At 38.4% G+C, this 24,367-nt stretch overlaps 1 protein-coding gene across 2 annotated transcripts in view; it reads right to left on the bottom strand.

Annotated features, from left to right (window-relative positions):
* bcl11ba (BCL11 transcription factor B a) overlaps positions 1 to 18,086 on the bottom strand; it is a 74,021-nt gene extending 55,935 nt beyond the window's left edge. For both annotated transcript variants that reach the window (XM_079632309.1, XM_079632311.1), the window contains exons 1-8: positions 17,911 to 18,086; positions 14,614 to 16,474; positions 14,020 to 14,114; positions 11,959 to 13,931; positions 10,426 to 10,511; positions 8,053 to 8,347; positions 7,758 to 7,808; positions 76 to 363 (exon numbers count right to left, since the gene is read on the bottom strand). The gene's annotated coding sequence lies outside the window, so the exon portion shown is untranslated. The remainder of the gene's footprint in view (positions 1 to 75; positions 364 to 7,757; positions 7,809 to 8,052; positions 8,348 to 10,425; positions 10,512 to 11,958; positions 13,932 to 14,019; positions 14,115 to 14,613; positions 16,475 to 17,910) is intronic.
* Positions 18,087 to 24,367: the final 6,281 nt, after the last annotated feature.

Raw genomic sequence — 24,367 nt, 5'->3', positions numbered from 1 at the left:
TTTTTTGAAAGCGGCAGTTCCAGTCGTAGTCTTCTCCATCCAGCACCATCAGCACTTTAGAAGATTAAGTCCTACCTTCCCTTATCACACCATGCTCCCTCCTGCAGGCTCGACACGGGGTCCTCACAGGCCGGCCATGTCCCCACTCTGCCAGCCCCGCATCGCTGTCTCGACAGGGCCTTCATTTTGGCCTCTCCGCCGACTATCTCCTTGTTTCACATTTCTCCCCTCCACGCTCCGAGCTCATCTCTCTTCGGTCGTGCGATTCATCACCCCAGGATCAGCAGCGAACGGCCTCTCCGTCATTGAGCGTTATCTACCATCTCAATGTCAGCCCCTTCAGCCAGACTGTGCCACGTTGCACTGGGAGGAATGAGAATAAGAGAAAAGACAAGCTTGATTTAGGAACTTTTGGGCTAGATCTATAATAAAAGATGTTAAAAGTAGATTTTTATGGTCCTTGATGCTGATTGGTCAATACAACGTTCCATCCATGCAGCTAAGTAAGAGCGGCTACGTATCACAAAACACAGAAAAGCACAGTGTTACAGGAAAAGATCTTAAGGAATCTTTCAGGAATGGATTAATCAGCCTAATAATGTTTGATAGCGACCACATAGCGTGCGTCTCGCCTGATGCGCTAGTTAGAGGAAATGTACTGCCTTGTATCCGAGTACGCTTTAATCCCTTATCAATACAGTGCTTGCCCTTAATTATGCAGAGGTGACTGATAAATTAGTTTAGACAGAATTGTGATTATCAGTTCAATCTGCCTCTATCTGGAATTAAAATCAATGGCTCATCAGCACACTACATGCTACACAAGCCCAAAAGGTGGAATACACAATACAGTGCACAGCGCTCGCAGGAACCGTGTGATATCTTTTCACACTCCAGCTCACTCACTTTTTTTTTCCCCCAAATTGATTTTCCTTATGATTATTTATGTAATCGGTTAAATGGACGTCACTTTGTTTTTAAAAAAAATAGTGGGGAGTAATAAAATAATGACTTGTTGGTCTACAGGTAAGTGTAAGAAAACCAGTGGCCAGTTGCCATATAGCCGCTAAGTCAAGACTCCGTCTTAAGAACTAGTCTGGCCAATAAGCAATTAGTTGGGCTAAGCAGTCTTACTTTTCGGATTCAAATTAGACCAATCTACCTTTTTTATGTAACTGATAAAAAACCATCTTGAAGAAAAAATGTTAGATTACTATGATAATTTGCATTTTTTTTAGTTTTTTTTTTTAAGGTTAACAAGCCAATAATATTTTGCACATACCATAATTTTCCAGCCAAATAATTAAAAAAGTTTTTAAAAAAAAAATAAGAAAGAAAGAAAGTTTTTTAAAATATTTTGTCCTTTATTTAATCAATAATATTAAAGAATTTGTATAAAAACATTGTTAAAAAAAACATATATACACAAAAAAAAATGCTGGGTTGCTTCAATGTTTGGGTCAAATACAGAAGAACGTTGGTTTAAATCTTTCCATTACAATTTTAAACCCAATAGTTGGGTTTGTCCATGGGTTTGGGTTTGTGTGTGTGTGTGTGTGTGTGTGTGTGTGTGTGTGTGTGTGTGTGTGTGTGTGTGTGTGTGTGTGTACTTGGTATACATTACATTGTGGGAACCATAATGTCCCCACAAGGATAGTAAAACCTGAGATCACCTCCATTGTGGGGACCAGCCAGCGGTCCCCATGAGGGGAATGGGTTAATAAACATACTAAATTATATATTTTTGAAAATGTAAAAATGCAGAATGTCTCCTGTGATGGGTAGGTTTAGGGATAGGGGCAGTGTAAGGGGATAGAATATACAGTTTGTACAGTATAAAAACCATTACGCCTATGGAATGTCCTCACAAGGATAGAAATGAAAGCTTGTGTGTGTGTGTGTTATACAATGTTTTGGGCAGAATATGGGAAGTGTGTGTGTGGAGTGATGAATCACAATGAAACACGAGTTGCATGGTGATGCTCCGGAACGGTGTCTTTGAAAATCTGCTGAGAAATATAATAATAAATGCATCTCTAGCACAGTGAAACATGGAGGAAGAGACTGTGTCATTATGTGGGGAGCCTTTTTAGTAATTTAATGCTTTGGAGTACAGGAGAATATTGAAGAATTGCTTGCTTCCCACAATTGAAAAGATGAACGATCAGATGTTATTTTTCACTAAGACTCCTGTCCTGCCCAAATTGCAAAGACAAACAAGTCCAAAGCTAACAAAGTTTTTGGTGGCCCAAAAAGAATGATTTGCAAAACAGTTGGATTGATTTGAGCTGGACACCTTAATTACAGGATTTAACTCATTAACTACCCACTGCTGCCCTCCTCTGGTTGAATGCTTCATAGTGGTGAATAAGCCATTGTACAGTACTCTACTGACTGTATGAGAAATAAGTAAGAAGTCGAATAGGAATAATCCTCTTTTAACTCAAACTTACACTCCCGCATTGTATCATTTAGGTATTATGGAGCTATTTGCAAAGGCAACAAGCAATCAGTCCTGTACAGAGCCTTAACAAGCCCATTGTATGATTGCTCCAGCCCATCTAATGCCAGTTCTGTTCATAACTCCTGCTGGTGTGTGTGCTTAGCACCACTCACTTTAATTAACAACAGTCGAGGTAGCACAGTCACATTTAAAAGGTTGCCATTCCACCAATATGAAAGCACAATTAAATATTAATTGCCTACTGAATAATAGATGAAGAGTATCTGTGTACAGTTCAGGAGCCTAATTCCTGTTAAAGTACAAGTCTTTAATCAAGCAGTAATGAGCACTGCTATGTCAACAGGCGTTGTGCCCTATCAGCAAAGAAGAGAGAGAATTACCATCGAAGGCTCATGCTGCCGAGAGCCTGTATCAATTTTAATGTAATTATGCTTTACTAATAACAATTCAACTCATTATAACAAGCGCTTGCAGAAATTGATTCTGTAAACAGCAGACACGCACAATTCTATTGTGATTATTCTCTTGAGGTTTGTTGCTGCTGTGTGGTACTTCGTGGTGATGACTATAGTACATGCAAGTTCAGACACAACACAAACTGGCGGTCTCCAAGTCTTCAGTGTGTGTTTTTTTTTCTTTTTTTCTGAGCTATGATTGACCTGTCGGCTATAATTTTACCCATTATTATAATTGCATGTGGAATAGTTCACCCAAAGCAAGTAGCCATTAAACCAGTTCAATTTAAGTAGTCCATATGACTTTAGTTTGCTTCCAAACTGGAGGAGAGAGAGAGAGAGTCTCAGTCAGACAGAAAAGTGATGCATCTTTTTTTTTTTTTAAAGTAGCAATGTAACACAATTTGTGGCATTTTTCAATCAATGAAACATTGCTTTTAAAAAAAAAAAATATCATTGTTCCTAACACAAAGCTATCGTATTAAAGGGCACCTATTATGGAATTTTGAAATTTACCTTTCATGTAGTGTGTAACATAGATCTAAGTGAACAAAAACATCCTGCAAAGTTTGAAATATGAAAGTGCACCGTATATAAAGTTATTGTCTTTCAAAAGTGAGAGTCGACTCTGAGTCATTTTTATGAATCGTTTGAAGACCGAAGCTTTTTCTCTGACTAGATGACGTCAACTTGTCAAGTTATTTGAATACGATCCGCCCACTTATTGCGCTCCAAGGCCAGGGAAAATATCATGGCGACGAGACGCGGTGTTCTGAAGTTCTCAAAAGCAAACTTTTTTCATCTGCCCAAGGAGCATTTGAAGACAAAGTGGCTACAATTCACTTTACCACAGAAGTATAGTCCGAGCCTTGTGCTTTGTTCGCGTCATTTTGAAGACGATTGCTTTTTAAATGCAATCAAACTTGGATTCGCAAGCTGGCTGATATTGAAGGAAGATTCAGTTCCAAGTGTATTTGCATCAGCTTCCTCCTCCGTATCACAACCTGTAAGTGTTATTATTAATTTTTGCTTTTATATTTTATGTAGCATGCTTAATAATTATTTAGTTTGTTGTGTAAGCACCGTTTAGCTTCTAGGTCTTCAATGACAATTGTATTGAGATATGTGAAGTGTTTGTCGTTGTTTTCGGAGTTGTCTAAAGAATAGAATAATACCTCGTAGTAACGTAACTGCATTTTTTTTTTGTAAAAACGTTATGTTTATGCATCGGGCTAATGCAAACAAAGACTGATTGTGCTTTTACAATATGAACTCTGGGCTATGCTCGCTAACATAACATTAAATTCTTTATCTTATTTTTCGTTTTTTACTACAAACTATAAAGCAGTGGACTATAATCATTATTATAATACAATTTAATTGATAAAAGCATCATTGCACTCCGTGTTAAAAATAAGTATTATCTCTGTAAACACTGCTGGGTCATCTGACCAATCAACGCAGATTAGCGTCGCGCAGAGGAGGGGTTTGAAAAACGAGTCGTTGAACGATTCATTTGGGAGTCGGTGAGCAAATCAGGTACAAATAAATGCATATTATACGAAAACAAAAGTGTTTTTTGTCATTGCATGCATGTAAAACTGTTGTTGGGGACTCCCACAACAACATTAGGAACATTTTAAATGTCATAATAGGTGCCCTTTAAGGACACATGATTGGTACTTTACTACCGTTAAAAAGTTTGGGATGCATTTATTTGACAAAAAAAAAAAATACTGTAAAACAAGTCATATTGTGAAGTATTATTACAATAACAGTTTTTGATTTTAATATATTTTGTGTTTTTAATATGTTTTATAAATTCATGTTATTCATTCATGTAATGGCAAAAACTGATTTGGTTCTAAAGAAACATCCATCATTATTATCAATGTTGAAAACAGTTACACTTAATCATTTTGTGGAAGCTGTGAAACATTTTTTTTTTTAGGATTATCTGATTAATTATCTGAGTTTAAAAGATTTTATAAATGTTTTTAATGTCACTTTTGATCAAATGAATGCATCACTGCTCAATCAAATTTGAGGGGGAGTTTATATCGTTGTTGTTTTAAATCAGTGTCGGCAGAAATCAGCTGGTATTGTATATTTAATTATCCATGCTTATATCCCCTATTTTTACATTTAGATTAGACCTTTGCTGTCCTATACACCTTATGCGCCAGAGAAACAAGGGCGCAGCCATCTTTAGAATATTGTCTTTGAACTTTCGTTTTTGCGGTCGCTATGTATATTTCTATGGGATTGCTGTCCAGGAGTAATTCACTTTTAAAGTATATTTACTTAATGTAAAGTTAACGAAAGTTATCATAAGGATTGTAATATTTAAAGCAGATGTCTTAACAAATGTCAGTAGACCGGGAAGATTTCAAAACGAGCCGTTCATTCATAAATACGCAAGCGCAAGATCGCTGTGAAAATACAAACCGGAAGACAAAGACAACGAGCGCAGCGCTGAAAAGGGGCGGAGCTACATAAGGTCTAATAGACTCTTATAGGCTCACTCACAATTAATCTTAGCTAATAAACACTTACCATTTAATAGCAATGTTAAATGTAATCTTTAGAAAATCTTGAAAATCTGTTTTTCATACTGCACATTATAATGTAATGCCTAAATTCACATGTACACTTTAACTATTTCAACTTAAAGACCCCCTGTAGTCAATAATTGTATCCCTTAAAACTCATCTTTGATCACCAAAATTACATTTTAACGTTTTTTTTTCCTTGAATATTTTTTCATGCCTTAAAATAGCTTGAATGTAACTCTATGCCCTTGCCTCATTTAGTATACACTGTTCTATGAATATGCAAATTAGCCCCACCTCCACCCACTCGCACCAGCTCAGAGATCCACTCGTTGTTGTGATTGGTTACAAGGTAGTTTGTGACGTCAAAAACACCAGCGATTTAGAACCGCGTTTTTGAGACTGTCTTTGGTTCACTACAGTTTTAAGGAGAAAATACTCAGCAATGGCGCTGACTTATGAATTTGCACATGGTTTGTCTTAAAGCATATTAAAACACCACATAGACAAACAACATTAAAAGCTTGATTTTCAACACACGGTGACTTTAAAAACTTTTTTTTAAAGTTCAGTTGCTGCCTTAAAGGTAGGGTAGGTCAGAATTGTCTAAAAAAACTTTTATTCAAATTTGTTTAAACTGTCTTTATATACCAATACATAATTAAAATGTAAGTACTTTGAAAAAGAGAGTATAAAAATTGAGTGACTATAGTGTATTTAATCTTCAATAAACACAGCTCATTAATTCCATTCACTCCCACCTAAAAACGGGTGCGCGACTGCGCGCACGCGGGCAGAGCCAATAATAGCGGCGGTAGTCATGGCGACGGAGAGTGACACTTCCAATTGGCGCAAGCCAATCACTTGTTTCGTCCCGAATGGAATTAATGAGCTGTGTTTTTTGAAGATTAAATACACTATAGTCACTCAATTTTTATACTCTCTTTTTCAAAGTACTTACATTTTAATTATGTATTGGTATATAAAGACAGTTTAAGCCAATTTGAAAAAAAGTTCTTTAGACAATTCTTACCTACACAACCTTTAAGTTTAAGAATAATCAAAGCCATTTAAACTTAAACTTAAATTATAATAAACTGACTTAAAAATTGTGTTAAATTTTGTAAAACATAAAAAAATGAAGTTGAAATTGCTTAAATTATGTAAAAAGTAATGTAAAAACATGTTGTCTTGACTTATTAATCCTATTTTTTTTATTTTTTTTAAGTGTAGCTAAATTGATTTTTAAAGGTACATTAATGTGTTCTCTCGCAAAAGTTTGCGAGCAAACGCAAAGTTTCATGGGGGAACGCAAAATATTGATTTGTTTTTTTCCTCCCATCTAATTTATTTTCCACCGCCATGTCCCTTTAGCTCTGTAGATTTTTAGTTGTCAGGGTTTTATTTTAATTAATTTAGACAACAGCAGAGCTGTAGTACTCGAGTGGTCTTGGCCTCGAGACCGTTTTTCTATGGTCTCGGACTCGCTGGTATTCGTACTCGGACTTGTCTCGGTCTCGACCACTGGTCTTGCCAAATATGGCTTTTGGTCTCGACCGAGTCCAGGTGTTCCCAGTAACGTATTATTGTAGTATGCACCCGCAGACTTCCGCAGAAACCTCCGCAGATTTTAGTGCCCGTCATTGACAAGTACGACCTGCATGTGTGTGATTTATTTTCTACTATTTGCAACTGCAATACCGGCACATAGCTGAAATAACAGATCCGTCTATTCACTGCCGATCATAATATCAAATTGCTATATGGACTTGTGACTGTGAATATTGCACATCAATCTGCACAATATTGCACATTGACTGCTATCAAAGTCTGATTGTTCAGCGAGTCTCTGCAAATGAGTGCCGCATGTACTACACATACTCAAGTACACGTTCATCTTTAGCATTTCATCGTCAGACACTCAGAAACCCGTCAAAATAAAAGTTTGGTTTAACGTGAAGAATTTATCACAGATATATTTTACTGGAGTGAAGCTGTATTGTAATTTAGTTGCTCAAATGCTCAGTACTAGTACCTAGCAGTGGTAATAGTAGTGGGTTGGTGTTTGTACATCAGTTCTAACACTGCTATTATGAAGTATCACATATGTCATCATTCTGTTTTCTTTAGATTAGAAGATTATATGATATCAAGGGGAATGTCTATACTTAAAGATCCTGGGTGTTGTGACACTGTTTTTGCTTTTAGATAAACAAATAATAACCCAAAATGATTGTCTTGATAATGTCATGCATAAGACTTTTGGGGCTCTTCAGTTCAACTCACCATCCACTTTTGTTGTGTGGACACGAAAAGCCTGGAAATTCTGCAATTCTCCTATTAATAAATAAAGGCAAATGACAAGAGTAAATATACGGTAGTCAGAATAAAATTTTTTGGGTGAACTATAGTCTTTTATGGCATTAAAATGAAAAATGCTTTTGACTCTGCTGCCTGGTCAGTCTTTGGTCTTCCAGTGAAGAACCATTAAGAAAGATTTTGTGTCCTACCGCACTTCTCCTCGAGCTAGAAAAGCACATAGAGACAGAGAGGAAGAGAGACGAGGTGACGCCGCATTCACCTTTGATCAACTATGATTTTTCACACCGCACCGGTGAACTGCACTTTTCACAGTCCACTCATGGAAAACTGGAGATGCTTTAGTGTCCAACCATATATGCATCACAGCCACTTTCCCGCCACCCTGACCTAGAAACGGAGGACCCGGTGAGCTGGCTGACCGGTAAAGGGGGCGAGGGGCCCCTGCTGACAGGAGCTGGCCGCTCAGGTGGAGGCACCGAGGAGAGGAAGACGAGATGGCTTGTGGCACGCTGACTTTCCAGCTGGCCAACTCGTCCCACTGTCAGGACCAATGTCTGTAGAGGAGGAATGCAGAGGAAGAGAGAGGGGAGAGTGTTCAGCGTAAAGGCAGACCCGATGAAGAGAGGCCAGTGGAGCTGAAGTCACACCTCAGGGACCGCCGCTCCTCTGCAGGGTCAGAGTGTTCGACTACAGGGGGTCAGGAAAAGGTGAAGGAGAGTCTCATAGCTTTGCGTAGCCAGACTTTTGACCATCGACATAAAGCCTGGTCCACATTAAATCATATTCTAGCCAAGAACGGTCCAATTAGCCAGGAAACAACATTTAAAGTGAACAATCACAGTTTATTTTTAGAGGAGTTTAGGGGTGGTTTAATCTAAAATTGGATTTAAAAAAATCACATAAATAAACATAAATAAAGCCGCTTTTCCAACATCAGGCCGACCATTTTCTTTGCTTATTTCCATTCCGTGCCAATCCGGCCAGCCGGTACAGATATGGCTTAATTTTCCATTGTGGGACTGATAACGGAGCTCTTTGGTATGTAATACAAATGTATCAGTCGTTGCCTTGATAATGTAAGAGTTTACAGATGATTATGAGATGTAAATGGTCACCGCGTTATTGAGGATGGTCAGATATTTCTTTTAATTATTCATTTGTGTTTATGTCGTTCAAATAGCACATTTAAAGCTACAATATGTATATTTTTTTTGCTGCTAGGGGTGATTTTTTTCTAGTTTTTTTTTTTGCTGCTAACCTCTTACAATAACAAAGGCGTAGGTTGATGATGCATAAGCGGAATTATGGAACTTTTCGTCATGCCAATGGATCTAATAATGTTTATGGATGAGTGAATACATTGATGCTTTTAACAGGACTGTGGTATGAAGCAGGGCGCGATTGCTAATGAGAGACAGATATCAGCGCCACACGCGAGTCCCGCGGATATAAAGGAATGAGGACATTTCATTCTACCGAACTACCCACAAGTGCTGAATTAATACTCACACAGGTCAGTTTATTTGACGAATTAAACTTGTAAGGTACATGCAAGAGCGCCGTCCAAGAAGAAGTTATTCTTGGACGTGGAGCTCTCGGCATCTTGAAAACGCCTGGTCCTCATTTTATTTCTCCTTTTGTCCCGAAGTCTGCTTGCCATAGTCCATAATGTTTGAACGAAACAACAACAACAGCGCGAGCGTGCCGCTACACGTAACGCAGTTGTCCACGGCTGTTGCCATGGTTACTATGGCAGTACAAGGGGAAACCAGGGATAACGTGGATATTACGTCATCGACAGGTGATAATGGGACGAGCCAATATTTAAAATTGGAATTTCTCTGAAATTAAAAACTTTAGGGATATTTTAAGTACACAACTGCAGGAAATATCACACACTGTGCAAGTGGTTTTTTGATATTTTATTACAAAAAAACTTACATATTTTACCTTTAAGTCCTGCCGCACAAATGCTGAAAAGTGAAGCAAAAACGCTTTGATCGCCCCCCGATGGCTGGATGCAGTATAGCTCATAAACCCCACCCTCTTCATGTAATTTAATGGAATGTGAGACAAACTAAACAATCAAATTACACTTCAAATAAACTTTTTCCAAAGATGATCTCTGTCATTATACTTATAGGTCGTTTTTTTTTTTCTCACTGATGTAAGTTCAAGTGTTTTTTTAAATAAGTTTGGTTTTAGCTTGTTATTTGATGCTATAAAAGCAGCTGTGACGTCATGATTGACAGCTGTTATTGACAGCTTCTCTGAGTGAAGCACCAACGGACTTTTTTCGGGATTTAGGAGGAGATTGGAGCTTCAACTTTAATTTCTACATTTCCATAACCGTTTATTAACCGATTCTGCGGGAATGTGGGCGGGGCCTTGATACCGCGGCACCACTTCACGCTCACTACTGCGCTGACTCGGGCTCCAAGTCTGGAGTCTTGGACATTGGTAGCTTCACTTTACTACAATGGAAGAGAGTGAAAGTGCATCATCCATCTTTTTTTACAGTCTATGTTCAGCATGGTTAGCACCGTGCTGAGAAATTCAGGTCAAGAACGGTTTGTAATTGTGACGTTCTGAACCAGGCTCAAGTGGAAATATAACTGGAACAGTTCCTTACCGTTTTTAGAAAAGTTCGGCCAAACGGTGAAAAAGCGGCCATTGTTTCAGCTCTGGTTATTCTTATTGGATGAGTCTCGTTCAATCCTGATGTAAAATGAAAATGAAAAATGCGTATTTTATTATTAAAATTTTTTTTTATTATAATTTGACAATGTAATATGATATCATTATTTATATATATATATATATATATATATATATATATATATATATATTATAATATAATACAAGTTATACAACATTATTAAAAATATTAAATAAAAGCCAATACAAAATATAAATAAATAATACTATAACATAAAAATAACTATCATATTGCTTTTTTGCTGCATTAAAAAAGCCATATTGCTTTCAAAACTTCAAAGAGGAGAGTAAATAAGGTGGTTATGAGGGTGAGCAGGTGGGACAAATTAACCAATAATCAGGTAAAAAGACAATAGACAGGAGAGAAAACTTTGAACCTGAAATTGTATTCATGCTAGCCAATCAGATCAGATCCTTTGTATTTTATCTAAGGCTACGTTTACACGTGGACGGCTATTTTCATAAACGGACATTTCACCCCTCTTCGTTTTCAAAAATAACCCTGTGCACACGAACCCGTGTATATGCCGTCAAGATCATGCCAAACCTGTAGGTGGCAGTGTAACGAGAAGCTCAAGCCCATGTTAGCCAACCAGAAAATAGTCACATACTGTGACGTCGCTGCCTAAAACTCTGTGTTTTTCAGTTTACATGCAAACGTGCAAACGGAGGCCATGTCCACACGGACACGGGTATTTTTATAACCGGAGTTTTTCCTCTTGCGTTTTTGAAAAAATCTCCATCTACATGAAAACGCAAAAACACGCTATCAAGCGCCGTCAAGAGCATTCCACACCAGCAGGCGGCGATATAACCCTAACCGTAAAGCCACGTTGGCCAATCAGAAGCTGTCAGCGGCGCACAATCTGACGTCAAACACAGCGGATAACGGCGCACACTTTGACGTCGCAAGGCAAAAACTCCGGTTTTACCGTCTACACGACAACACTGCAACCGGCGTTTCTGAAAATCCTCACCCTGGCAGGGGTTTTCAAAAATGTTCGGTTTCAGTGACCTGATACTGCGTTTCCGTGTGGACGAACGGGCGAACCGCGTAAAAAAAGTCACGGTTATAAAAATACCCGTGTTCGTGTGGACAAGGCCTCAGTTTTCCAAAATCTCCACTCTGGCCGGAGTTTTTAGAAAGAATCGTTTTCAGAGGAGAATTCTCCGTTTGCGTGTAAACGAGGGGCACAACCGAAGGGAAATGTCTCCGTTTTTCAAAATAACCATGTACGTGTAAACGGGGCCTAAGACTGAAACTACCCCAGCTATAACTACAAAATTCCTTACACTACTCTGTTTGCATCAAACACATTCTACACCCATTTTGTCATATTCTTTAGGGTCAAGTACTTGAATAAACAGCTGAAGAAAACCGTGGACGTGAGAAACAGTGATGGCAGGACTGTTTTACAAAAATGTGAATGGTGTAACAACATCTCACCTCTCAGTCTCCACAGTTCCTGTGTCCCGTCTGTGGCGACACTGGTCTCTCGAGGAGTTCTTTCACCAGGTTGCATTTGTTAGGTCTCAGAGGGCATGCTGGTCTAGCGGTCATAGTATCCACCTGAAAGAGAGCATGACTTTTAATGTGTATATTCTCTCCAGAGAAAGAACATGAGTTCTTTCAAGGTCCTCAAAGCCACATACCAAAACACCCATTTTCTCTTCCCCTTATGTTTCTCCATGCAGTTGTATATTGATCTCACAAAAGAGAAAATTCATTTTCCCCAGCACAGAAATGTTATTCTTTTATTACAGAAATGTGTGCAGTGAAAACAACACATGCTCTCTATCACTTTCGGTGCGACACGAGCCACAATTCTATTATGGGAGAGCTGCACCAGATACAATGAAGTATTTTCAAGGGATCTTGAGGCAACAAAGTATATAAAATGCCATAAATAAATTATGGCAGACAATTTTAAGAGCATTAAAAGTTTGATCTCCTTCAGGGGAGGCCGCAAGGGACTTTTTGAAGCAGTAATTATTCATAAAAATGAAATGTCATATTAGTTTGTCCCGGTCTAATTTGATTTCACGTTGATAAATTTTTTCCGCTTCGACAGGATTCGGTGGGACAAATGTGGTGCTCTCCTCACATCATTTTCTCTAATAAAGACACATTTGTTTGAATATACAGATGAGGAGTTCCGAACAATGACAGTAATTAAAACTGTGGAGCCAATCACTGATGTTTAACGATTATGTCTGTTATTGCATCTGATTAGTGATAGAGAAAAAATTAATACATGTTTGAATGGATTGATACACTTCTAAAAAGGTGATTTGAATGCAAAACAATGAGGACAACACCATATTTTTTAGAAAACTTTTGACATTTGATGTACTTGGTCCCACTCTTAGACTTGCTCAGAACAAATGTTAGCATGGGAGCTGAATATTCAGCTGAATTATTAATTTTATAAGGATGCTACAAAGAACCAAATAAATCTAACATTAAATGTTTATGGTAAGAAACAAAAAACAATACTTACTTAGTTACACTTTGTGGTTTCTTGTTTGGCTAGCAAAATCATTTGCTTGAACTGACCTTGAATGAGACTTCAACAATGAAAACACTAAATATATATATGTATTTTTTTGTAAGTCTCTTCTGCTCACCGACGCTGCATTTATTTAATCATGAATACAGTAAAAATAGTAATACTGTGAAATGTTATTACAATATAAAATAACCGAAGCAGACATTACTGTCTTCACGTGATCACACGATCCTTCAGAAATCAAATCATTCTAATATGCTGATTTGGTGCTCAGGAAGCATTTCTTATTATTTTCAATGTTGAAAACAATTGGGCTGATTAATATTGTTAGGAAACCCTGGTAAATTTTTCAGGATTCTTTGAAAATTCTTTTGAAAAAGTCAGTAAAAGTTTTTCGCTTTTGATCAATTGAATGCGTTTTTTGTTAAATAAAAGTATTAATGTATTTTCTTTAAACCCCAGACTCTTGAACGGTAATGCTAAAATGGAGCCTAAACAGTGCACTTCTTTGTTAAAAATTATATTTTGTTTTGGAGAACATCGCCCAAAAAAATTATAACAACAATAAAATAGATAAATAAATTCAGTGTTGATTTGTAATATTTCTCATCTTTGTTACCAGCAGCCCACAAGGTATGTATGGATGAAATGAAGTCTGAATCATCACCTTTCTGATCAGCATAAAGCACCGGAGGACACTTGCATGGACGATTTATTTCAGCTTGTAATTCTCCTTCTGTTTGCCTGTTTTGCAACCACGTAGTAAGCCGACTTACTTCCTTTTAAATACTTAACATTTCTAATATATCTTCATACAAGACCTGGTCTGTTTGTTTTCCATGGTGGACCACTGCTACTGGCTTACACTGGCCCTATCCAAAGCAGATAATGAGGTGAACATGGACCTGCGCTGCAGTAAAAGGACACAAAGAGTACAATTGAGACTGAGAGAGACACTAGTGTAGTGAGCTGACATGTCCTTTGAGTCCCAGACACACCTTGTTAAGGGTATTAGGATCAACACCGTGATTGATCTACATGTCAGATCGGTAAGTGAAGGCGTGGAGTCAGCTGTCCACAGCTCATTTTCCTCCTGGAGGTCAATTAAGGCCCCGTTTACACGATGGGAAAACGCAGAAATTTCTCTGCGTTTTGGCCTGTCATTTACACGAAAACGCCGTTTTTATCCCAGAAAACGATTAATTCTAAAAACTCCGGCCAAAGTGGAGATTTCTGAAAACGCCGGTTATATGTTGTCGTGTCAACTGGGAGAAACGGGGTTTTAGGTTCTCTCTTGTCGATTCTGAGGATTCTGATTGGCTTGCATGGCTTTATTCTTCTCCCTACACTGCCGCCCATAGGTTTGGCATAGTTATGATGGCGCTCGACGGCGTATTTATGCGGGTTGTGTGCACAATGTTATTATTGAAAACGGAGGGGGGGAAATATTCGTTTCTCTAAATACCCGGCTATGTGTAAATGTGGCCTAAGACACGGAGAGGTGAGGAAACCACTAGGATGGGTGCCTTACATTGCATAGACCCTAATATGGAGATCTCAACACACCCACCGCATGCATAAAATACACAAACCTAGCCTCGTTTGATTGCCCAATGTCACTGCATGGGGGAGGGTTCTGTCATGATAGACAGTGTCTTTTCTATAAGGTACACAGAGAAACAAAAGGAGGGGGTGGTGGATAAAAAGATTGATGAATAAAGGTAGAGCTTCATCTTTGACTGGGCTGAAGACTGTCTATAGTCATTCAGTACTGCCTCATTTCCCTGTAACGCTTTTCTTTTTCATTAGCGGAGCTCGGAGCACACAAGGAGTCAACCGTCTGGATATTCTGACACCCCTACAGCACTCTATTTACCACAGCTCTTCAGTGATGTATCAAGGGGAACGTCTTCCCTGCATTAAATATAGATGCAGTCGGATTAACATATCAGGAGAGAGCATGATTAATGTGAGATTACACTAGATAACGCTGCTGCTTTTTCCATCACTGTTGGAGTAATGGACTTTGATTTGATTCAAATCATCCTTTACCCCATCAACATAAGCAGCCGCTCTTAAGAGAGAGACGGGACATCACTTGACTGCTTTTGACCGCACATGATACAAATAATATATGCAAGTTTGAGAATAAACTTACAATAACTTCTCTTGCTTGCCACAGGTCTAGGTTGGCGTTTGTGGGCCAACTTGTGCCGTACTGTTTGTGCTACAAACATGAATGATACTTCAAATCGTTTTGTTGAGTGGTGTGCTAATACCTGTCTAAGTGATTTTACCTATGATTTTCGCCTGGCAGGTGATCAATCAAAAGGAAGAAAAATCTAATAAACGTACATTTAAGGAGAGACTGAGACTTTCGGAAGCAAGCACTTAGTAAATACCCGGAACACATTAACAGCTACATGCTATCCACTACTACTCACAATATCTTAGAAACCCTAAAACACCTAGCTTGTGAGTACTGAACATTCCTAGCAAACACGTATCTTGTAACCACCCAAAACACATTAACAACCACTCAGAACATTTTAGCAATCACCCACATCATAGTGTTGACTTTTGCAGTCATGTCCCACTAAAATACAAATCTAGTTTGTGACTACTGAATATTCCCACCCTGAATGCTCTAGAAATGGTGGTTAAAATCAAAGTACTTTATTTCAGTATTTTGGAGGACAATAGGCTACCATTTTCACCACTAAAGTACATTTGATATGAACTATGAATGCTATAGACCATGAAAGGTGCGAAATGAACATGACCTATGTTGTGGTGCAAAAAACCCAATAACCTGACCAATCCATGACCATCTCATTTATTTTAGTTGCTCTCTGCACCTTAAGAGATACATCACAAGTCTACGTGTGCATATCGAATTTCACACCCTCAATAAATTGCTGGGCCAACGTATTGATATTTTTCTGGCCTGGTCCTGTTTTGCCTCCTTTCTCCTTGAGAGAGACACCCGCAAAGGGTTAAACCCTCCCCCCTGTTCTGCCCCGTGCCACTGCGTCTCTCTCGCTCCCTCACTGTGTCTCCCTGCATCCATTTGCAAATGATCTCGCTTGTCTGCATATTGTCACTTGCAGCCTGCCCACACATTCATCAACTGTCGGCCGGCTCGCCGCGCACTCCACGCGCCCTCTACACTTAATTGTTCCCACTCTGACCTGGGAGAATAGAGAATGATGTTTCCCTCATTCGTGCCGGTGCAGGGCGAGGAGAATTAACAACTCTTTGGGGATGGCCGGGCTGTGGTATGGTCGGTCAGGCTCTCCCCTCTCCCCCTTCTTTGTGTTTCTGGGGCACGGTCCTACCCTATTACCAGAGGCAGGCGAAGATTCACTAGCTGGATGAAGAAATGAGGCAGAAAAGATAGGTGTAGACGTCTTCTTCCATGGGCCGCAAGTTGGAGATCTAGTCCAGATATATCTGTGTAGACAAACAGACATGGACGCTAACTTTCTTTTATTGGAAAGTTATCTTTTATTCTTTCTTATTTTTGGTTAAACTTTATATTGTATAAGAGAAAATGTGTATTTTCAAATTACGTTTATCTTCATCATTATACTACCAAGGCTGCCAACTGCATTCACGCAGTTGACAATATTCTCAGGCTCTCACGCCACACACCCATTTTCTTACACAGCGGGGAAAAAAAACATTGAGGAGCAAAGAGGACACTGACAACACGCCGACAGACAAGACGAAGCAGGTTATTTTTTATATGAAACAGCTTACAAAATTCAAACAAAAAATACTATTTTTGGCGCTCTTTAATGTGGCATAACAGATCTGTCGTCCTCTTTATTAGCCTACCGGTACATTGTTATAGCAACAAATAAACATAAATGAACATCAGAAGGTATGTTGAAAAATACAGTATAGCCATTGCTGTGTGGTATCATGTAATCTGGATTACGTAATCAGATTAAAACAATAATGTATTTGTAATTAGATTATATTACGTTCATCAGTAGTTGCTTTTTTATTGATTATATATTCACACAGTATCAGTAAAGCATTCATAATTTATTGAATTTAAAATTTCCTTTCTAAAAAATAGTATTGCATTCAGAAAGTTTTTTAATTTTGAGAAAAATTGCACAGACCAGCCACTAGTCACATTACATTGAAAATTGAGAGGCCAAAATGTATTGGACCACTGGATTTACAGAAATCATTTAATTAAGGAGTATTAACTTTGCTTATTGAATCAATTCCTGACGAACATGTACATTTACATGTATACATCATAATAATTATTATTTGAATTATCACAGTAATTCTTTTAATTGTGTATTGCTTTGGAAAGGCATTTTCTTTCAAAAACATTTTTATTATATTTTTTTGTTAAAAGTATTTAATTTATTTTAACATTTTTATGATATTATTAATTATTAGCTTATTATTAAGGGGACATGCAAATCTGTTTTTTTAGTTTTTTGTTTTTTTATCCGTTTTTTAAGTACTATAATCGGGTCCCTGGTATCTACCAACTCAGAAAATGTGAAAAGTGACAACCCAGTAACTTTGTTTTGGTAAGCCTTTCTCTGCAAGTAGGCTATGTCTAAAAAAATAAACAGATCAGATTTCGCTCCCCTTCTGCACGCGTTTCCACCGGTTTCCACCCACGACACCGCCATATTTGTTTTCGCAAGCAGTGTAGCAGCTAAGTTAACCAGTTCTTCTTCTACCACAATGGCAAAAGTTCAAACAAAGCAGGCTAAACTGTTCTGTCGTTGGCTGCACAGAGCACAGAACAATATTTGACAAAAAAAAAGTGTCACAGCGGTCTCAAAAAGACCTCAGGGAACTGTCAACTTGAGTAAAAGTTTAACATGATGGTCATGGTAACGTTAACTTACATGCAAGTCGATGAGATGAATCAACTATCACAAAATCCAGAAATGTCCAGGTGCAGTGTAAAAGTTGGAACCTCTTCCCGAGTCTCTCCTGCACTCTGCTACTTGTTATTTTTGAGATTTTGAATGAGTGAGATTATTTGCGTTTTGTTATTGCCGAGTATCCGAAACTCGTGTAATCTGCTGTCTTCTGAAAAGGCGAAGAGCAGCAGCTCATTTGCATTTAAAGGGACACACACAAAAACGGCATGTTTTTGCTCACACCCAAAAGGGAGCAAATTTGACAAGCTATAATAAATGATCCAAGGGGTATTTTGAGCTGAAATTTCACAGACACATTCTAGGGACACTAAATTACATCTTGTGAAAAGGGATATGTCGTCACCTTTAATTAAACTCACAAACCTCCTGCAGTTTTTTCACGAACCACAGTTCGTAATGTGAATGCACTTCATGTTGTTGATAACAAAGAATGGAATATAGTTTCTTTCTCTACATGGTACAATATTATTCTATTCAATTCAATGGGATAAGTGCATTAGGTCAAAACTAATCTAAAAGTAATCAAAAAGTAGTCAGATTGCATTACCTAAAATGTGTAATGTACTGGATACGTTACGAACTACAATTTTTATTATGTACTGTAATTTGGAATCAGTAACAGACTACAATTTGTAAGTTATCTGCATTGAGTATAGCTTAAATGGTTAGTTCACCCAAAAATTGTCATTAATTACTCTCCCGCATGTCGCTCCAAACCTTCGTTCCTCTTCGGAACCGAAATTAAAGGGGTCATGACATGAGAAACCAAATTTGCCTTGATCTTTTGGTATATAAGAGGTCTTTGTACCATTAAAACGTCCTGCAAGTTTCATAGCTTAAGACGTCCTCCCCATTATAAACGAATCATTTATTTAATCAAGCTCTAAATACAGCTCGTTCTGGATCCATGGTAAGAAGTGACGTCACGGTACGAAGTGACGTACCAGCGTTTGCATATAGACCGCCTCCAGCACAAGAAAACTACGCTTAAAGCGCAAGGCAACTACGCTCATTTCGGCGCCTCACAAGTGTTCAGTCGACGGACAGCGAGTGGGTCTGTGTACAGGGAAATTACGATGCCACGCAGATGTGCTGTTCCTGGCTGTGGACAAACAACATCTTTGAATACGCTGCCGAAAGATCCAGTCACGGCAGTGTTAGTTTAAGCGTTTGTTCTATACATTTGAAGGATGACTGTTTTGAGAACAAATCCCAAAATGATGCTGCCTTTGCCAGAAAACTTTTACTCAAAGATAAGTCCGTGCCGACTATTCTGGGCTCAACAACGACGACGCAAACTGTAAGTAATGTATTTAAAACTTTAAACTACTTTTTAAATACGCCGAATCCGCAAATGTTCTGGCTGGGGGCGTTAATAATTGATGCATAGGCACTGACGTTAGCCAATCATAACAGTGGGCATTAACACTGAACTCTTAAAGGGGAAACACCTCCAAAACAGACTGTTTGAATCAGAGGATGAGAAACAGGGTGGGAAAAGGTCATAAATCACTACATTTAAAAAAAAATTTGTAAAAAAAACTATAGTAATACTATAATTGCACCTAAGGGAACATAATAATAAAATAAAAAAAAACATGTCATGACCCCTTTAAGATATTTTTTATGAAATCCGAGAGGTTTCTGAACCAGCCATAGGCAGCAATGTCATCGCAACTTTTAAGGCCCAGAAAGGTAGTAAAGACATTGTTAAAATAGTCCATGTGACTAAAGTGGTTTAATGTTATGAAGCGACGAGAATACTTTGTGTGCACAAAAACAAAACAAAAATGACTTTATTCAACAATCTCTACGCTATTGACATGGAAACAGTGCAGCGCTTCCGGGTTCTACGTCAGAATGCCAGCTCATTATTTCATGAAATGTCTCATGTAATCCTTCAATGAGTGTTTCAACCACGGAAAGACGTGAATAAAACAGCTTGTGAACAATGTCACGTAAAGCCATTCAATGACCATATAGCATGTTAGTTAGCTAGAAAACTGAAAATAAATAACATTAAATTTGAATCTTAAATCGTTAAAAATTATAACGTTATAAAAACTGCATCATATTAATTGTAAAATAATGATTGGTTAATCTTTGACCTTTAATAATAATACTGGTTGACAGGTTTCCCTGTAGAAAATGTTGAATATCATGCCAAACAGACATCTTTGATCACTGCAATGTATCTTGCTGTTTTTTAACATCTCATGTTACAAGCGGCAGGTTTTTAAAATGCGGTTAAAAGTTATTCACCCACCCAAATATATAAGACTTTAACTTATTTAATGCTTAGTAATCACACTGCAGGACAGGTCGCCCCACAAAACATAATTGGGGATGTGTAAATTAATCACAAATGAAAGATATTTTAAACTAATTACCAATCAAATAATTTTGAAATGTTATTTGACGAAATAATTTAATATTTATAGGGAAAAATCGATGTTCATTGCTGTCCAACTAAATGAATAAATATAAGGCAATAAAAAAACAACTCTCCTTTTTCATTGAGGACAGTAAAATTGCATGTCACGTCAACTGTCCATCTAAATATATAACCATCGTCTCCCGGTGGGGCCCCCAGCTCTGTTCCGGTGTCGAGAGGTCAGTCTGCGTATGCATGTCACAGGCGAGCACTTCGGGAACGAGCCGGCACTGGGAACGTCGCACACAATGGATTTATAGCTTCTTATCTGCATGCCATTTGCATTTGCGAGGAGATCTGCAGCACGGGCCCATTTTCTCCGTCTGGATATAGCGGAGCGGCCTCCACCGGTGCCCAGGGGCTCCTCAATGCATCACTCTCTCCCTCCTTCGGCTGCTAAACATTCCCACTGCATTAGCTAAGACAAGACATCAATTATACATGCCGTGGTTTCACTGTTGCAAAATACTATTTCCAGTTGGCTTAAATAGGATTAAAAATTAAATATTGCTTGCTGAAAAGGAATATGAAATCAGCTTGAACTTCTGCTACTTTCAAGCAGGACGTTTGGGGCCAGTGTAGAGCAAAGGGCTTGTTTTGGGCGAGCTGCATGCGTGTGTTGTCCATGTGATGGCAAAAAGGGAAGACTTTTAATTAGCTGTTTTTGGTCTAGCAAATATTTACCCAAGCATCTCACAAACAAGTGCTTTTAAAAGTTTGATTTAAAGCAGACCTAACAGATGGTGAACCAGGCGCTGGCTCATAACTCAACTCATAGCCGAGTTTCAGTGTGACCACAGGGTACCATTGCATATGTTAACTCAGAGGAAAAGATGCTAATATTGGTATCAGTTCAGCCATTAAAATCTTGAAACGCATATTCAGAGCTACAGCACGAGGAATCTTTGAAACTACTTCGCTTAGGGAAAAAATGCATACCCACCACCAAATGTTCTTCACACTTCTCTTCATGGACTCAACCACTCCTCCTTCCGCATGTCAGTTCCTTAAAGAGCAAGGGTCGACAGTGGTATGGGCCGGTCACGCCAGGCCAGGCCTGATGGAGCATCCACAGACCTTCAGTCCTGCCTCGTCAATTATAAATAGCTACTTCCATTATGAGTGCCACATCTGCTTTAAGGACACACTTGCTCCAAGGAAAGAGCGCTCTGCAGTCAGACATTCAAGAGTTTTTAATGTTTTTCTCCCTCTTTTTCGTGCAAATACTAACTTTAAAGGCGATTTCCTAGCCCATCTCAGCCTAATTTGCAAAATCAACTATAAGGAAGTAGTTTGGGCGGCGTTGATTCCATTGGTTTGGGGCAGGAATATCAATCCGACCAATGTATCGTTTTCGCTTATTTGAAAACACACTTAAAAAAAATGGTTTTGTGGCACTGTTCTTTTTACCCAACTATTTTTTGTTAAAGTAACACAGATATATTTATTTTTCCTCCAAAACACCATTGTATTGCGTTTAATTAACTTAACCTGTATAATAATATAAAAACTATCAATCGTTAAACTAATGTAAAGGGTTTAATTTCGCAATTAAAAAACAACAACCTGATGTGATGATTTCCAACATAGTGGATGAAGACGGCGTGCGAAGAAGGTGGAAAGGTGCATGGCATCAGAGCTAGAAGTATCAGCCATAGAAAATATAAAGTAAATCTAAAGGCAAAGTCTTTAATTTGTTAGTATTTCGGAAAGTCTGTTCTGGGATGCTTTTGAAATATTGCAACATTTTCATTTGGTGGCTCTAGAGATACTTCAGCTTTAAAGTCAACATGAGATCAAAATCTACTATTTATTGTAATAAGGTCAGCATGGAACAGAAGTGGCGGTCATCTTTTAGTGACTTATCTGAGTGAAACAGCTTCTCGGACGAGGAAAACTGAATGGGACTTGATTTTGTACAGCAGGAATTGATTGGATCAATTGTTTGCCAATTGTTCGATCTCATTGGAGTGACAGGTTGCTGGAAGAGAGGGATGCGTCAGTGCACAAGTCATCAGAGATGAGATGTCCTTGTGAGGGGAAGTTAATGGAAGAGAATGCGCACCGATAATTTATCACTGTAAAAGAATCATAAGTTATGACAACATGTGTTTTTACATTAAAATAAGTTCAGCAATTTTGAACTTTTTTCACAAGTTATAAAAGACTAATCTGACTTTTAAAGATTAGTTTAATGTAATTTAATTAAATTGAACTTTTTTTACAGTGTAAAATTTTACAGTGTGATAAACACTTAAAAAATTAAGAATTCAATTTCGATTTCAGGGTGACTTTAATGTACGTTTTTTGTCTTGTTGTGAATGATTTAGGTTAAACTTTAAAACGTTTGTCTTAGTCTTTTATCAAAGTGTAATAGCCTTGCCTTGGCTCTAAAATTACTTTCCTTTTATGCTAAAATCTTAATCCACCTGTCATATAAAGACCACTTTTCACAATCCAATCAAGTCCTTCAACAGCTTTTTTTGTTGTTGTTGTTGTTGATGAGAAAACCAACTTTAAATGCTGTGCACAGGCCACTACAGAGATAAGGGTATCATGTCCAGACTCTTGAAAAACAAAGCTCGTCTACAGTTGTGCCTCAAAGCAAGTAGCTGTTATTCTGGGAGGGAAGAGACATTAGCCATTTAAATTGAGCTGCATGCATCTAACATTACTAAGAAAATATAAACACTGCCCTAATATAATTGACTTGTTTAACATGCAATAGGCTCTGTGGTCAGAAGAAGCCACAGCTATACAAGAAGTTACACTTCACTTCAGAGGACATAGAAAAAAAAAAGAACAGTGACCACTTTAAAGGATGAACACAAGACAGTTTCTCTGTGATTGCTCAAGGGCACTTTATAAATACGACCGTTAACACTTTCCAGCCATGCGTCACCTTAACTAAGCCTGAGCTGAGAAACCACAGACCGGAAGTCAAGCAGACTGAAGTATTCTCATACAAGAACAAAATTGCTTTCTCTCACCTGACCCGCCTTCGCCTCAACTGGAGACTAGTTCCCACCACCTAACGTCTCATGTACCTAAACTGTTTGTAGAAGCAGCTTAACGCTTAAAATACAAATAAGGGGATCTTCCCACAGGGTAGAGAAGTACAAGGTACCAATAATCCTCAATTCAAGGCAGGCGGTGCGTGAACAAACCGTAGAGCTGCTCTTCTCAAGAAACACGCTAGTTGACAAAGCAACGAGACCGCAGACATTGGTTTAGCATTAGAAGACCTGAATAGCTGAAGAGTCAGATCTCACTGCATGCAGAAAGCTTTTATGAGACAACTTTTCCAATGTGCATTAACTGCTGGGAACTCGAACAGAATTTTACCCACACTCTTATAAAACAATGGTGTTACAAACCAGTGTTGTGATTCGAGTTCAGGGATAAACTTGAGTAGGTTGAGTCACAGAGTCAAACCGAGACTAGAAGAGGGTCAAGTCCGAGTCAAGACAGAGTCCAATGACCATTAAAATACGATCTTGGACACGGGGCGTACAACACTGTTATCAAAGGGCCTGTTTACACCTGGTATTAAGATGCGCTTGGTCGATCGGATCACAAGACGAGGGAGACACATTCCTGTTTACACCTGGTGTTTTATTACGTCTCTTGTGCACTTACAACCTCTTCTGTCCTGATTTCTTCAAAGGGTCGGTCTATGGGCTTTATCAGATCTTTCAATCTAATGGGAGGAAATAAGCTTGTGCAATTTGCATGAGTGCGACCAGAGAAAAGGTTTTACACCCTGTTTACCTGTATTTAGGATCGTCCACTTGTGATCGAATCGACCAAAACGCATCTTAACACCAGGTGTAAACAGAGCCAAAGAACCTTTTCTCATCACAAACAATGTTGCTGTATTTAGGCTGTTGAGTTGCTAAATGCGTATTTTGGTTACATTATTGGTTCTTATAGGTCTTGAATAACAGGGGAGAAATTAAGCATTCCTGGGTTCTTTGAAGCACC

Source organism: Phoxinus phoxinus (assembly GCF_949152265.1).
Source record: "Phoxinus phoxinus genome assembly, chromosome: 13".
NCBI classification, from domain to species: domain Eukaryota; kingdom Metazoa; phylum Chordata; class Actinopteri; order Cypriniformes; family Leuciscidae; genus Phoxinus; species Phoxinus phoxinus.
This window is presented reverse-complemented; position numbering and strand designations above follow the sequence as displayed.